The following is a 13,515-nucleotide window of genomic DNA, read 5'->3' as shown; positions in this document are numbered from 1 at the left end:
TCGTTCTTTTAAGTTATATACTTATAATAATTTTATTTTCCCTTTTTAATAGGGACAGTAGGAATCTCTTAAAATACATATGTTGCGTCACTAAAATGATGACGATTCATTTGGGTACATTATGACGATCACAGTTGGAACCGCCGTTTTCGTTCTTTTAAGTTATATACTTATAATAATTTTATTTTCCCTTTTTAATAGGGACAGTAGGAATCTCTTAAAATACATATGTTGCGTCACTAAAATGATGACGATTCATTTGGGTACATTATGACGATCACAGTTGGAACCGCCGTTTTCGTTCTTTTAAGTTATATACTTATAATAATTTTATTTTCCCTTTTTAATAGGGACAGTAGGAATCTCTTAAAATACATATGTTGCGTCACTAAAATGATGACGATTCATTTGGGTACATTATGACGATCACAGTTGGAACCGCCGTTTTCGTTCTTTTAAGTTATATACTTATAATAATTAATAATACTTATTATATGAAATACTCTCCATATAATAAAAGTACATCGGCAATTTAAAAATCGAATCATCAAGCAAAGGATAAGCTTCAGTGGATCGCAGTATGGCAGCTGCTCAACCACTTACAACACCTTGCCTGTTACAAAAGTCGTTTACAATTGATTCTAGGCTTTGTCATTGTATTAAATAATGTTTTAATAAGTAACTAGCGCGGCATCAGGTGATCGAAGATCCTCCCAATTTACTATGTTACAAATAACATTGGCATCACATCCATTGTCGTTTATAAAATAAACTTTTAATGGTTTAGAAGCCATACAATGCAAATTGCCCCTTATTTATCATTGCAGTCCAGCACGGATACGACCTTAGAGGCGTTCAGGCATAATCCAACGGACGTAGCGTCATACCACTGTTCGCTCGAACAAGTATTGTGCCATTGGTCCGTACCTGCGGTTCCTCTCGTACTACGCAGGAATGCTGTCGCAACAACGTTTTGTCATTAGTAGGGTAAAACTAACCTGTCTCACGACGGTCTAAACCCAGCTCACGTTCCCTTGCATGGGTGAACAATCCAACGCTTGGTGAATTTTGCTTCACAATGATAGGAAGAGCCGACATCGAAGGATCAAAAAGCGACGTCGCTATGAACGCTTGGCCGCCACAAGCCAGTTATCCCTATGGTAACTTTTCTGACACCTCTTGTTAAAAACTCTTTAAACCAAAAGGATCGATAGGCCGAGCTTTTGCTGTCCCTGTGTGTACTGAACACCGAGATCAAGTCAGCATTTGCCCTTTTGCTCTATGTGTGGTTTCTGTCCGCACTGAGCTGGCCTTGGGACACCTCCGTTATTATTTGAGAGATGTACCGCCCCAGTCAAACTCCCTACCTGGCAATGTCCTTGAATTGGATCATACCTGAGTAATTGGAGTTATACCAAAAATTTCAAATTGAAAATACATAAATGCAATCTCTCATTAAAGAATTTGTTTGCGATTATATAACAAACTCGTGATACTTTGATCAAGAAGCTTGCATCAAAACCCAATACCATAAGATATAATAAATATATCCGTATAATGGCTAGGAAATGATACACGTTCCATTTAATCAAGTAAGTAAGGAAACAATAAGAGTAGTGGTATTTCATTGGCGATATCAAACACAAGGAATAATATCTCCCACTTATTCTACACCTCTTATGTCTCCTTACACTGCCAGATTAGAGTCAAGCTCAAAAGGGTCTTCTTTCCCCGCTAATTATTCCAAGCCCGTTCCCTTGGCTGTGGTTTCGCTAGATAGTAGATAGGGACAGTAGGAATCTCGTTAATCCATTCATGCGCGTCACTAATTAGATGACGAGGCATTTGGCTATTTTTTTTTTTTTTTTTTTTTTTTTTTTTTGATCGCTAAGGAAGGAAATCTTCTAAAGATACGAGCAAACCTTTATGGAAAAATCTCGCATGCACGATTCACTGTGTCATCAGAACAATTAAGTTCTACAGTGCCTACGTACTAAAACCACCTCAATTCTATAGATGTGCGATGTTTGTACCTTTTTAGGTGTTATGCCAAGGTAGCAGGCAAAAATATAAGAAGCTAGAGTATGATACGCCTAGCTCTCGTATACCCAGCACAATACATGAAGTATTTGAATGACGTCACTCCGCCGTTCACTGCTCTGACGCTAATGATTTTGCTATCATTAGCGGTGAGGAGGTCCTTTGCTATCAATCGTTTGACCGACTGACCGCTCCAGACTCCTCTCCAGTTGAGTGTGACGGAGTGAAACTCGATGTCACCTGTCGCTCCGAAAGATCGCCGCAGTTGTGATCTTATGTCAGCTCTGTCGTACCTTTCAACCTTACGCTGATGCGCTTGGTCTAAGGAATGTCCGTCTGTCACCACCTGGATGTCAATCACATAAATGTGATTCTGTCGGATTCCCACCAGGTCCGGTTTATTTAACCCCGAGTCGCAATGCAGACTTGGTTCGACATGGACAACGCAGCCTCTGCCTTCAAGCCCCCGCTTGACGGCATTTACTACGCTGTTGTGTCTAGCTACCCGCCTCCCATGCGTACGATAGCATTTTTGCAAGATGTGGTTTGTTGTCTCGGGAGCATCACATCCTGCACGACACCGTCTCTCCAATTCGTGCCTTCCCCTCGTCGTACGAGACTTAGAGGGTAGGGCATTTATCCGCAATTTGACACCGTGTAAATATTCCTTTCCTGTTAGCAAGCGCGTGGGCTGACTCACCCATCCATGTTGCGGGCCATAGTGACCCGCTTCACGGAGACCGCAACCATCAACAGACATGTACAACCTGTTTGCAAAATACGAGTCAATCTCTGGACGCGAAACCAGCTGCACATTTTCCGCCTTTAATCTATCTCGAGCCCTTTGCATTTCGCCGTCAATGAAAGAGCTAGCTACCTCGGATTGTTCGAGGTGGGGCCATTTTATATTGCTCAATCGCTTCAGAGGCAGCATCGGCGCTATCCATCTAACTGACGGAATCCCGAGACCCCCACAAGTGTGGGGGGCGTGAAAAAAAGCAACTGGTACATCCAGCGGGAGGTCTAACCACCTCCTCACGAATTGCCGTACCAATCTGTCACATTTTCTTAAGACGCCTATCATCACACTCCCAAGTGTTAGTTGGTGATAGAGTTGTGGGATAAGGACAGTCTTAAGTGCAAACAACTTCTGTTGTGGTTTCAGGGGGGGCTCTCGATAATCTTAATAGCTTCGGACCGAGGTCGTCTGCTGGACTATATCGAGCCCGCCCATCCGCAGTGAACCGGATTCCTAAATACTTCCAATCTTCAGTACGCTTCAATGAAGGACACTCGCGCTCACCTACACGAAAGCTCCGTCGTTCAACGACAGTACACTTTTGCTTGGCTTGCCCCTTTATACTGATAGTGAAACACTTGTCAGAATTCAGGGTGAGTCCCACGGAGGCCAAAAAGCCTATTTTTTTTTTTTTTTTTTTTTTGATCGCTAAGGAAGGAAATCTTCTAAAGATACGAGCAAACCTTTATGGAAAAATCTCGCATGCACGATTCACTGTGTCATCAGAACAATTAAGTTCTACAGTGCCTACGTACTAAAACCACCTCAATTCTATAGATGTGCGATGTTTGTACCTTTTTAGGTGTTATGCCAAGGTAGCAGGCAAAAATATAAGAAGCTAGAGTATGATACGCCTAGCTCTCGTATACCCAGCACAATACATGAAGTATTTGAATGACGTCACTCCGCCGTTCACTGCTCTGACGCTAATGATTTTGCTATCATTAGCGGTGAGGAGGTCCTTTGCTATCAATCGTTTGACCGACTGACCGCTCCAGACTCCTCTCCAGTTGAGTGTGACGGAGTGAAACTCGATGTCACCTGTCGCTCCGAAAGATCGCCGCAGTTGTGATCTTATGTCAGCTCTGTCGTACCTTTCAACCTTACGCTGATGCGCTTGGTCTAAGGAATGTCCGTCTGTCACCACCTGGATGTCAATCACATAAATGTGATTCTGTCGGATTCCCACCAGGTCCGGTTTATTTAACCCCGAGTCGCAATGCAGACTTGGTTCGACATGGACAACGCAGCCTCTGCCTTCAAGCCCCCGCTTGACGGCATTTACTACGCTGTTGTGTCTAGCTACCCGCCTCCCATGCGTACGATAGCATTTTTGCAAGATGTGGTTTGTTGTCTCGGGAGCATCACATCCTGCACGACACCGTCTCTCCAATTCGTGCCTTCCCCTCGTCGTACGAGACTTAGAGGGTAGGGCATTTATCCGCAATTTGACACCGTGTAAATATTCCTTTCCTGTTAGCAAGCGCGTGGGCTGACTCACCCATCCATGTTGCGGGCCATAGTGACCCGCTTCACGGAGACCGCAACCATCAACAGACATGTACAACCTGTTTGCAAAATACGAGTCAATCTCTGGACGCGAAACCAGCTGCACATTTTCCGCCTTTAATCTATCTCGAGCCCTTTGCATTTCGCCGTCAATGAAAGAGCTAGCTACCTCGGATTGTTCGAGGTGGGGCCATTTTATATTGCTCAATCGCTTCAGACGCAGCATCGGCGCTATCCATCTAACTGACGGAATCCCGAGACCCCCACAAGTGTGGGGGGCGTGAAAGAAAGCAACTGGTACATCCAGCGGGAGGTCTAACCACCTCCTCACGAATTGCCGTACCAATCTGTCACATTTTCTTAAGACGCCTATCATCACACTCCCAAGTGTTAGTTGGTGATAGAGTTGTGGGATAAGGACAGTCTTAAGTGCAAACAACTTCTGTTGTGGTTTCAGGGGGGCTCTCGATAATCTTAATAGCTTCGGACCGAGGTCGTCTGCTGGACTATATCGAGCCCGCCCATCCGCAGTGAACCGGATTCCTAAATACTTCCACTCTTCAGTACGCTTCAATGAAGGACACTCGCGCTCACCTACACGAAAGCTCCGTCGTTCAACGACAGTACACTTTTGCTTGGCTTGCCCCTTTATACTGATAGTGAAACACTTGTCAGAATTCAGGGTGAGTCCCACGGAGGCCAAAAAGCCTACCGTGGTGTCCAACAATTTCTGAAGCCCCATCGGAGTTTCCGCAAATAGCACCAGATCATCTGCGAACGCTGCCGCGCTTGTCATGGTATTTCCGACTTTGGCACCAATCTCTTTGGGGTAAGACCTAAGTAACCTGTCAATGACAAGATTAAATAGCAAGGGAGATAGAGGATCGCCCTGCTTGACGCCTCTCGCTGGTATGAAAACCTCTGATCTCCATCCTGCCCCATTGAGGGAGGTACCGCCGCCCTTATACTGTTCTTCTATGAAGCTGACAAAATGGAGCACCATTTCAGTTACTCCCGCCGTTGACCCGCTGCTTACTCCTTGAGCCTACTTAATTTCTTCACTTTGACATTCAGAGCACTGGGCAGAAATCACATTGTGTCAACACCCGCTAGGGCCATCACAATGCTTTGTTTTAATTAGACAGTCGGATTCCCCAAGTCCGTGCCAGTTCTGAATTGATTGTTAATTGATAATCGTTATAATTTAAAAGAACTAATTAAAATTAATTAGTATTCTTAAAAATTTTAGCAAGAAAGTTCCACAATTGGCTACGTAACTAACTATCCGGGGAACAAATAACTATCATAAATGATAGAAACTCTATTTACCCAGAACGAGCACATAAACCATGTTATTGTTTCCCAATCAAGCCCGACTATCTCAATCTTCAGAGCCAATCCTTATCCCGAAGTTACGGATCTAATTTGCCGACTTCCCTTACCTACATTATTCTATCGACTAGAGACTCTTCACCTTGGAGACCAGCTGCGGATATTGGTACGGCCTGTTGAGAAGTTTGCGTATCCCCACCATAAATTTTCAAGGTCCGAGGAGAAAATATCGACACAACAGTATATGTCATGCTCTTCTAGCCCATCTACCATATCTCTCTGCGAAAGACTTCCATGGTAGTACGGCTATAAAACAGAAAAGAAAACTCTTCCGATACCTCTCGACGGCTTCTTTATGGTCGTTCCTGTTGCCAGGATGAGCACGAGGCCCATATTTAATAACAAACGGATACTCAACAGGTTACGGAATTGGAACCGTATTCCCTTTCGTTCAAAATTATTCAAGTGTTTTACTTTAGATTAATTTATTTGACATATTTAAAACTTGAAAATTTTCGGCTTTCGCCTTGAACTTAGGACCGACTAACTCGTGATCAACCACTGTTCACACGAAACCCTTCTCCACTTCAGTCCTCCAAGGTCTCATTCGATTATTTGCTACTACCACCAAGATCTGTACCAATGGCGGCTCCATGCAGGCTTACGCCAAACACTTCTAAGCACACCATTGTACCTTCCTACTCACTAAAGTTTCAAAATTTATATTATAAATAATATAAATCATCTACTTTAGCGGTAATGTATAGGTATACAACTTAAGCGCCATCCATTTTAAGGGCTAGTTGCTTCGGCAGGTGAGTTGTTACACACTCCTTAGCGGATTTCGACTTCCATGATCACCGTCCTGCTGTTTTAAGCAACCAACGCCTTTCATGGTTTCTGTATGAGTTGTTAATTTGGGCACCGTAACATTACGTTTGGTTCATCCCACAGCGCCAGTTCTGCTTACCAAAAGTGGCCCACTGGGCACAATATATCATAACCTTAAACTTCATATCAAGAAAGTTAAGGTTCTTACCCATTTAAAGTTTGAGAATAGGTTAAGATCGTTTCGACCCTAAGGCCTCTAATCATTCGCTTTACCAGATAAGATTATTTTATATAACATTTAAATGCACCAGCTATCCTGAGGGAAACTTCGGAAGGAACCAGCTACTAGATGGTTCGATTGGTCTTTCGCCCCTATACTCAATTCTGACAATCGATTTGCACGTCAGAACTGTTTCGGTCTTCCATCAGGGTTTCCCCTGACTTCAACCTGATCAAGTATAGTTCACCATCTTTCGGGTCACAGCATATATGCTCAAGGTACGTTCCAGTTAGAGGTATAAATAATATAAATATCATTATACATAACTATATAGAACGCCCCGGGATTGTGTTAATTAACTATAAATAGTTAAAAAACTAATCCCATTATTAGTCAAGTTAATTATGCTATTAGGTTTATATCCCAATAACTTGCACATATGTTAGACTCCTTGGTCCGTGTTTCAAGACGGGTCCCGAAGGTATCCTGAATCTTTCGCATTGTTAATCATACAAGTGCATATAATAAACACAGAAAATCAATGATAATCATGCTATTATATAATTCCGAAAAATTAACGCACTGTATTCATATAAATCTATCAACACTTTATCAAATTAATGACATTTATTCTATGTTAAAATGCAAGCAAAATAATTTAAATAAACTATAAGTCATATTTTATGATAAATTTGGTTCATGTTAATAGATTACAATGTCCTTATATGGAAAAAATGCACACTATTATTATAATATTATTGAAATATTACAACTCTAATGATGAATTTTCCATAATGGATATTCAGGTTCATCGGGCTTAACCTCTAAGCAGTTTCACGTACTATTTAACTCTCTATTCAGAGTTCTTTTCAACTTTCCCTCACGGTACTTGTTTACTATCGGTCTCATGGTTATATTTAGTTTTAGATGGAGTTTACCACCCACTTAGTGCTGCACTATCAAGCAACACGACTCTTTGGAAACACCATCTAGTAATCATTAACGTTATACGGGCCTGGCACCCTCTATGGGTAAATGGCCTCATTTAAGAAGGACTTAAATCGTTAATTTCTCATACTAGAATATTGATGCTCCATACACTGCATCTCACATTTGCCATAAAGACAAAGTGACTTAGTGCTGAACTATTTTCTTTTCGCTCGCCGCTACTAAGAAAATCCTTGTTAGTTTCTTTTCCTCCCCTAATTAATATGCTTAAATTCAGGGGGTAGTCCCATATGAGTTGAGGTTGTATATACACACAAATATATTATTAAATATATTAAAACCATTGTAAATTTCTAATTTAAGTGAAGAATAATATTATGACAATTGTTTTTCATTTCATATCATTAATAAGAGGCAATTCTAGATTAAAATTTTATATTTTTTATGCTAAACATTCCTCAGTATCATTTGATTTGAAAAAGAAAATTATACATCTTCATTTTTCTCATACATATGAGAGCCAATGTGTTTCAATTATTATTAATATTATGAATATACATATATATATATATCCAATAATATACCATATGCTTTAATATTTCGTAAAATACTAAAACAACTTATTTAGCATAGTCTTACAACCCTCAACCATATGTAGTCCAAGCAGCACTCTAAAATTAATTAAAGTACCATAACAGCATGGACTGCGATATGCGTTCAAAATGTCGATGTTCATGTGTCCTGCAGTTCACACGATGACGCACAGTTTGCTGCGTTCTTCATCGACCCATGAGCCGAGTGATCCACCGCTTAGAGTGATTAATAAATTGTTTGTTTATTTCATTACGTCAATAATATTTTTATTGAAAGAAATTAAAAATACACCATTTTACTGGCATATATCAATTCCTTCAATAAAATCTTAACCCAAACGAATGCTGCGAAATGTCTTAGTTAACATAAATGATTGAATACTGGACTTGATAATTTATAAAAGATGATAAATTTTGTAAGCGATCAAATTATGTAAAACGTTAACCTTAAATGCAGGTACAACATTGTACATTTGGGATGTTGCTTTAACCATTGAATGCCCAAACCAATAATGGCCAATACAATACGCAACGCCTGTATATTATGGTACATATACACGCAAATAAATAAGATATACAAAAATCATTTTCAATCTCCGATCGGAATACATAATTTTTATTTATGGCTGGCAAAACACCATAATTTAAAGAGTTTTAGCATATTTTGCTACCGTCCGTCAATTGTTGTTTAATTTTATACTCTTTTTTTTTTATCCTTGGGTAAATAGGATAGAATTTAGTTCTTATGCTCTCATCTTTAATTTCATTTTCATCTTATATATCTTATAATAATTTGGAATTTATTTATTTTAATAACGGTTGGAAAATACAATAATGATCCTTCCGCAGGTTCACCTACGGAAACCTTGTTACGACTTTTACTTCCTCTAAATAATCAAGTTCGGTCAACTTTTGCGAAACAACCGTAACACGCAAGGCGTCACAGTGATCACGTCCGGAGACCTCACTAAATAATTCAATCGGTAGTAGCGACGGGCGGTGTGCACAAAGGGCAGGGACGTAATCAATGCGAGTTAATGACTCACACTTACTAGGAATTCCAAGTTCATGTGAACAGTTTCAGTTCACAATCCCAAGCATGAAAGTGGTTCAGCGGTTTACCCGGACCTCTCGGTCTAGGAAATACACGTTGATACTTTCATTGTAGCGCGCGTGCAGCCCAGGACATCTAAGGGCATCACAGACCTGTTATTGCTCAATCTCATTATTGCTAGACGCAATTTGTCCATTTAAGAAGCTAGTGTCCTTATAATGGGACAAACCAACAGGTACGGCTCCACTTATATAAACACATTCAAACACAATAAACATTTTACTGCTACCATGAATGAAGGCAATATAAGCTTCAACACCATAATCCTGAAGATATCTATTTAATATATTTGAGTCTCGTTCGTTATCGGAATTAACCAGACAAATCACTCCACGAACTAAGAACGGCCATGCACCACCACCCATAGATTCGAGAAAGAGCTATCAATCTGTCTTACACACTTATGTTCGGACCTGGTAAGTTTTCCCGTGTTGAGTCAAATTAAGCCGCAGGCTCCACTCCTGGTGGTGCCCTTCCGTCAATTCCTTTAAGTTTCAGCTTTGCAACCATACTTCCCCCGGAGCCCAAAAGCTTTGGTTTCCCGGGAAGCGACTGAGAGAGCCATAAAAGTAGCTACACCCAATTGCTAGCTGGCATCGTTTATGGTTAGAACTAGGGCGGTATCTGATCGCCTTCGAACCTCTAACTTTCGTTCTTGATTAATGAAAACATCTTTGGCAAATGCTTTCGCTTAAGTTAGTCTTACGACGGTCCAAGAATTTCACCTCTCGCGTCGTAATACTAATGCCCCCAAACTGCTTCTATTAATCATTACCTCTTGATCTGAAAACCAATGAAAGCAGAACAGAGGTCTTATTTCATTATCCCATGCACAGAATATTCAGGCATTTGAAGCCTGCTTTAAGCACTCTAATTTGTTCAAAGTAATTGTACCGGCCCACAAAAACACTCGATGAAGAGCACTAATGTAGGTTTTTAAATAGGAGGAATATATAAAAAGTACAAGTACTTAATTACATATAAGAACTCCACCGATAATACGCTTACATACATAAAGGTATAGTACTAACTACAAATGTATGTTGTACTACCCGTATGAAGCACAAGTTCAACTACGAACGTTTTAACCGCAACAACTTTAATATACGCTATTGGAGCTGGAATTACCGCGGCTGCTGGCACCAGACTTGCCCTCCAATTGGTCCTTGTTAAAGGATTTAAAGTGTACTCATTCCAATTACAGGGCCTCGGATATGAGTCCTGTATTGTTATTTTTCGTCACTACCTCCCCGAGCTGGGAGTGGGTAATTTACGCGCCTGCTGCCTTCCTTAGATGTGGTAGCCGTTTCTCAGGCTCCCTCTCCGGAACCGAACCCTGATTCCCCGTTACCCGTTGCAACCATGGTAGTCCTAGATACTACCATCAAAAGTTGATAGGGCAGACATTTGAAAGATCTGTCGTCGGTACAAGACCATACGATCTGCATGTTATCTAGAGTTCAACCAATATAACGATCAATTGATCGCTTGGTTTTAGTCTAATAAAAGCACACGTCCCAAAAGGTCCGTGTTTTAATTGCATGTATTAGCTCTAGAATTACCACAGTTATCCAAGTAACTGTTAACGATCTAAGGAACCATAACTGATATAATGAGCCTTTTGCGGTTTCACTTTTAATTCGTGTGTACTTAGACATGCATGGCTTAATCTTTGAGACAAGCATATAACTACTGGCAGGATCAACCAGAATAATGTTATTATTTAATGTGTTGTTAAAAACATGAATATATGAATTTAGACAAACGCATATTTTAAAATATTTAAAGATACTTGACAATATTATATATTTTTCAATAAAATAAAATATATTATTTGTGGTAACATTTTACGAATACGGCCAAAATTTAATAGCGTTCATTTTCGTTTTTCATTAATTGTATAAATTTTCAATAATAATGATCAAAAATATCTTTATTTTTACACTTACAAAATATATAATCACATTTGCTTTAATTTTGTTTATTTTCAAATAAAATAAACATTTGTATTTTGATATTAAATTTAAAATTTAAATAGAAATTGATATTTAATGTGTGATTTTATATATTAAGTAAAACCATCACTCAAATTTAATGTGACGAATGTTTTTTAATTATAAGGAAAAGTTAATTCAATAAAAATGACTTGATTTTAATAAAAAAAAAATAATAATTTTGCTCTATATAAAAGATCAATTAGTTAATTTGCGAACATAACAAGATTTATGACGCAATTCTCATATTTACCTTTTTATATAAAAAGGTTAAAGATTATGAACAATTAAACTAAGAACTAATTTAATGCTCATAATCTTTATTTTGTATTAACGATAAATCCAAATATAACCAGTGAATAAACTTCAGCAGAGAGAACGCTCCTAAGACCGTTTCATCATACACCTTGGAATACCTTGGTAGGCTTTTTCATTATCTTTTTATTTGATATATTAAATTTGAAGTAGAGCATAACCTTCAATTAGTCTGAACAACCACTGTTCATCATGAGTAGGTTTTGTGACACGCTTTCTCGAAATCGCCCATTTATGTTTGAAGGTACCACTCAACAATAATTTTTCATATGTATTTTTTTATAAATACCATTAAACTTCATTATAATATATAAATAAATTGACATTGCCGATTATAAATGCATAAGACATATGTATTTGAGAACTGTACCGATATTACATATGACTGACCATGCTCGACATCACACCACCTAAGTAGGTTTTGTGCCACGCTTTCTCGAAATCGCCCATTTATGTTTGAAGGTACCACTCAACAATAATTTTTCATATGTATTTTTATAAATACCATTAAACTTCATTATAATATATAAATAAATTGACATTGCCGATTATAAATGCATAAGACATATGTATTTGAGAACTGTACCGATATTACATATGACTGACCATGCTCGACATCACACCACCTAAGTAGGTTTTGTGCCACGCTTTCTCGAAATCGCCCATTTATGTTTGAAGGTACCACTCAACAATAATTTTTCATATGTATTTTTATAAATACCATTAAACTTCATTATAATATATAAATAAATTGACATTGCCGATTATAAATGCATAAGACATATGTATTTGAGAACTGTACCGATATTACATATGACTGACCATGCTCGACATCACACCACCTAAGTAGGTTTTGTGCCACGCTTTCTCGAAATCGCCCATTTATGTTTGAAGGTACCACTCAACAATAATTTTTCATATGTATTTTTATAAATACCATTAAACTTCATTATAATATATAAATAAATTGACATTGCCGATTATAAATGCATAAGACATATGTATTTGAGAACTGTACCGATATTACATATGACTGACCATGCTCGACATCACACCACCTAAGTAGGTTTTGTGCCACGCTTTCTCGAAATCGCCCATTTATGTTTGAAGGTACCACTCAACAATAATTTTTCATATGTATTTTTATAAATACCATTAAACTTCATTATAATATATAAATAAATTGACATTGCCGATTATAAATGCATAAGACATATGTATTTGAGAACTGTACCGATATTACATATGACTGACCATGCTCGACATCACACCACCTAAGTAGGTTTTGTGCCACGCTTTCTCGAAATCGCCCATTTATGTTTGAAGGTACCACTCAACAATAATTTTTCATATGTATTTTTATAAATACCATTAAACTTCATTATAATATATAAATAAATTGACATTGCCGATTATAAATGCATAAGACATATGTATTTGAGAACTGTACCGATATTACATATGACTGACCATGCTCGACATCACACCACCTAAGTAGGTTTTGTGCCACGCTTTCTCGAAATCGCCCATTTATGTTTGAAGGTACCACTCAACAATAATTTTTCATATGTATTTTTATAAATACCATTAAACTTCATTATAATATATAAATAAATTGACATTGCCGATTATAAATGCATAAGACATATGTATTTGAGAACTGTACCGATATTACATATGACTGACCATGCTCGACATCACACCACCTAAGTAGGTTTTGTGCCACGCTTTCTCGAAATCGCCCATTTATGTTTGAAGGTACCACTCAACAATAATTTTTCATATGTATTTTTATAAATACCATTAAACTTCATTATAAT

At 38.5% G+C, this 13,515-nt stretch overlaps 2 non-coding genes and 1 pseudogene across 2 annotated transcripts; all 3 read right to left on the bottom strand.

The window, feature by feature from the left end:
- Positions 1 to 539: 539 nt before the first annotated feature.
- On the bottom strand, positions 540 to 7,983 carry LOC137579663 (large subunit ribosomal RNA; annotated as a pseudogene).
- Positions 7,984 to 8,318: 335 nt separating this feature from the next.
- On the bottom strand, positions 8,319 to 8,497 carry LOC137579659 (5.8S ribosomal RNA). The gene has a single exon (XR_011032873.1). It is a non-coding gene; the product is annotated as a 5.8S ribosomal RNA (ribosomal RNA).
- A 607-nt stretch (positions 8,498 to 9,104) lies between these two features.
- LOC137579667 (small subunit ribosomal RNA) lies at positions 9,105 to 11,098 on the bottom strand. Its single transcript, XR_011032880.1, has one exon. It is a non-coding gene; the product is annotated as a small subunit ribosomal RNA (ribosomal RNA).
- Positions 11,099 to 13,515: the final 2,417 nt, after the last annotated feature.

The sequence above is a fragment of the Drosophila tropicalis genome, unplaced genomic scaffold (assembly GCF_018151085.1).
Source record: "Drosophila tropicalis isolate 14030-0801.00 unplaced genomic scaffold, ASM1815108v1 contig_756, whole genome shotgun sequence".
Taxonomy (NCBI): Eukaryota; Metazoa; Arthropoda; class Insecta; order Diptera; family Drosophilidae; genus Drosophila; species Drosophila tropicalis.
This window is presented reverse-complemented; position numbering and strand designations above follow the sequence as displayed.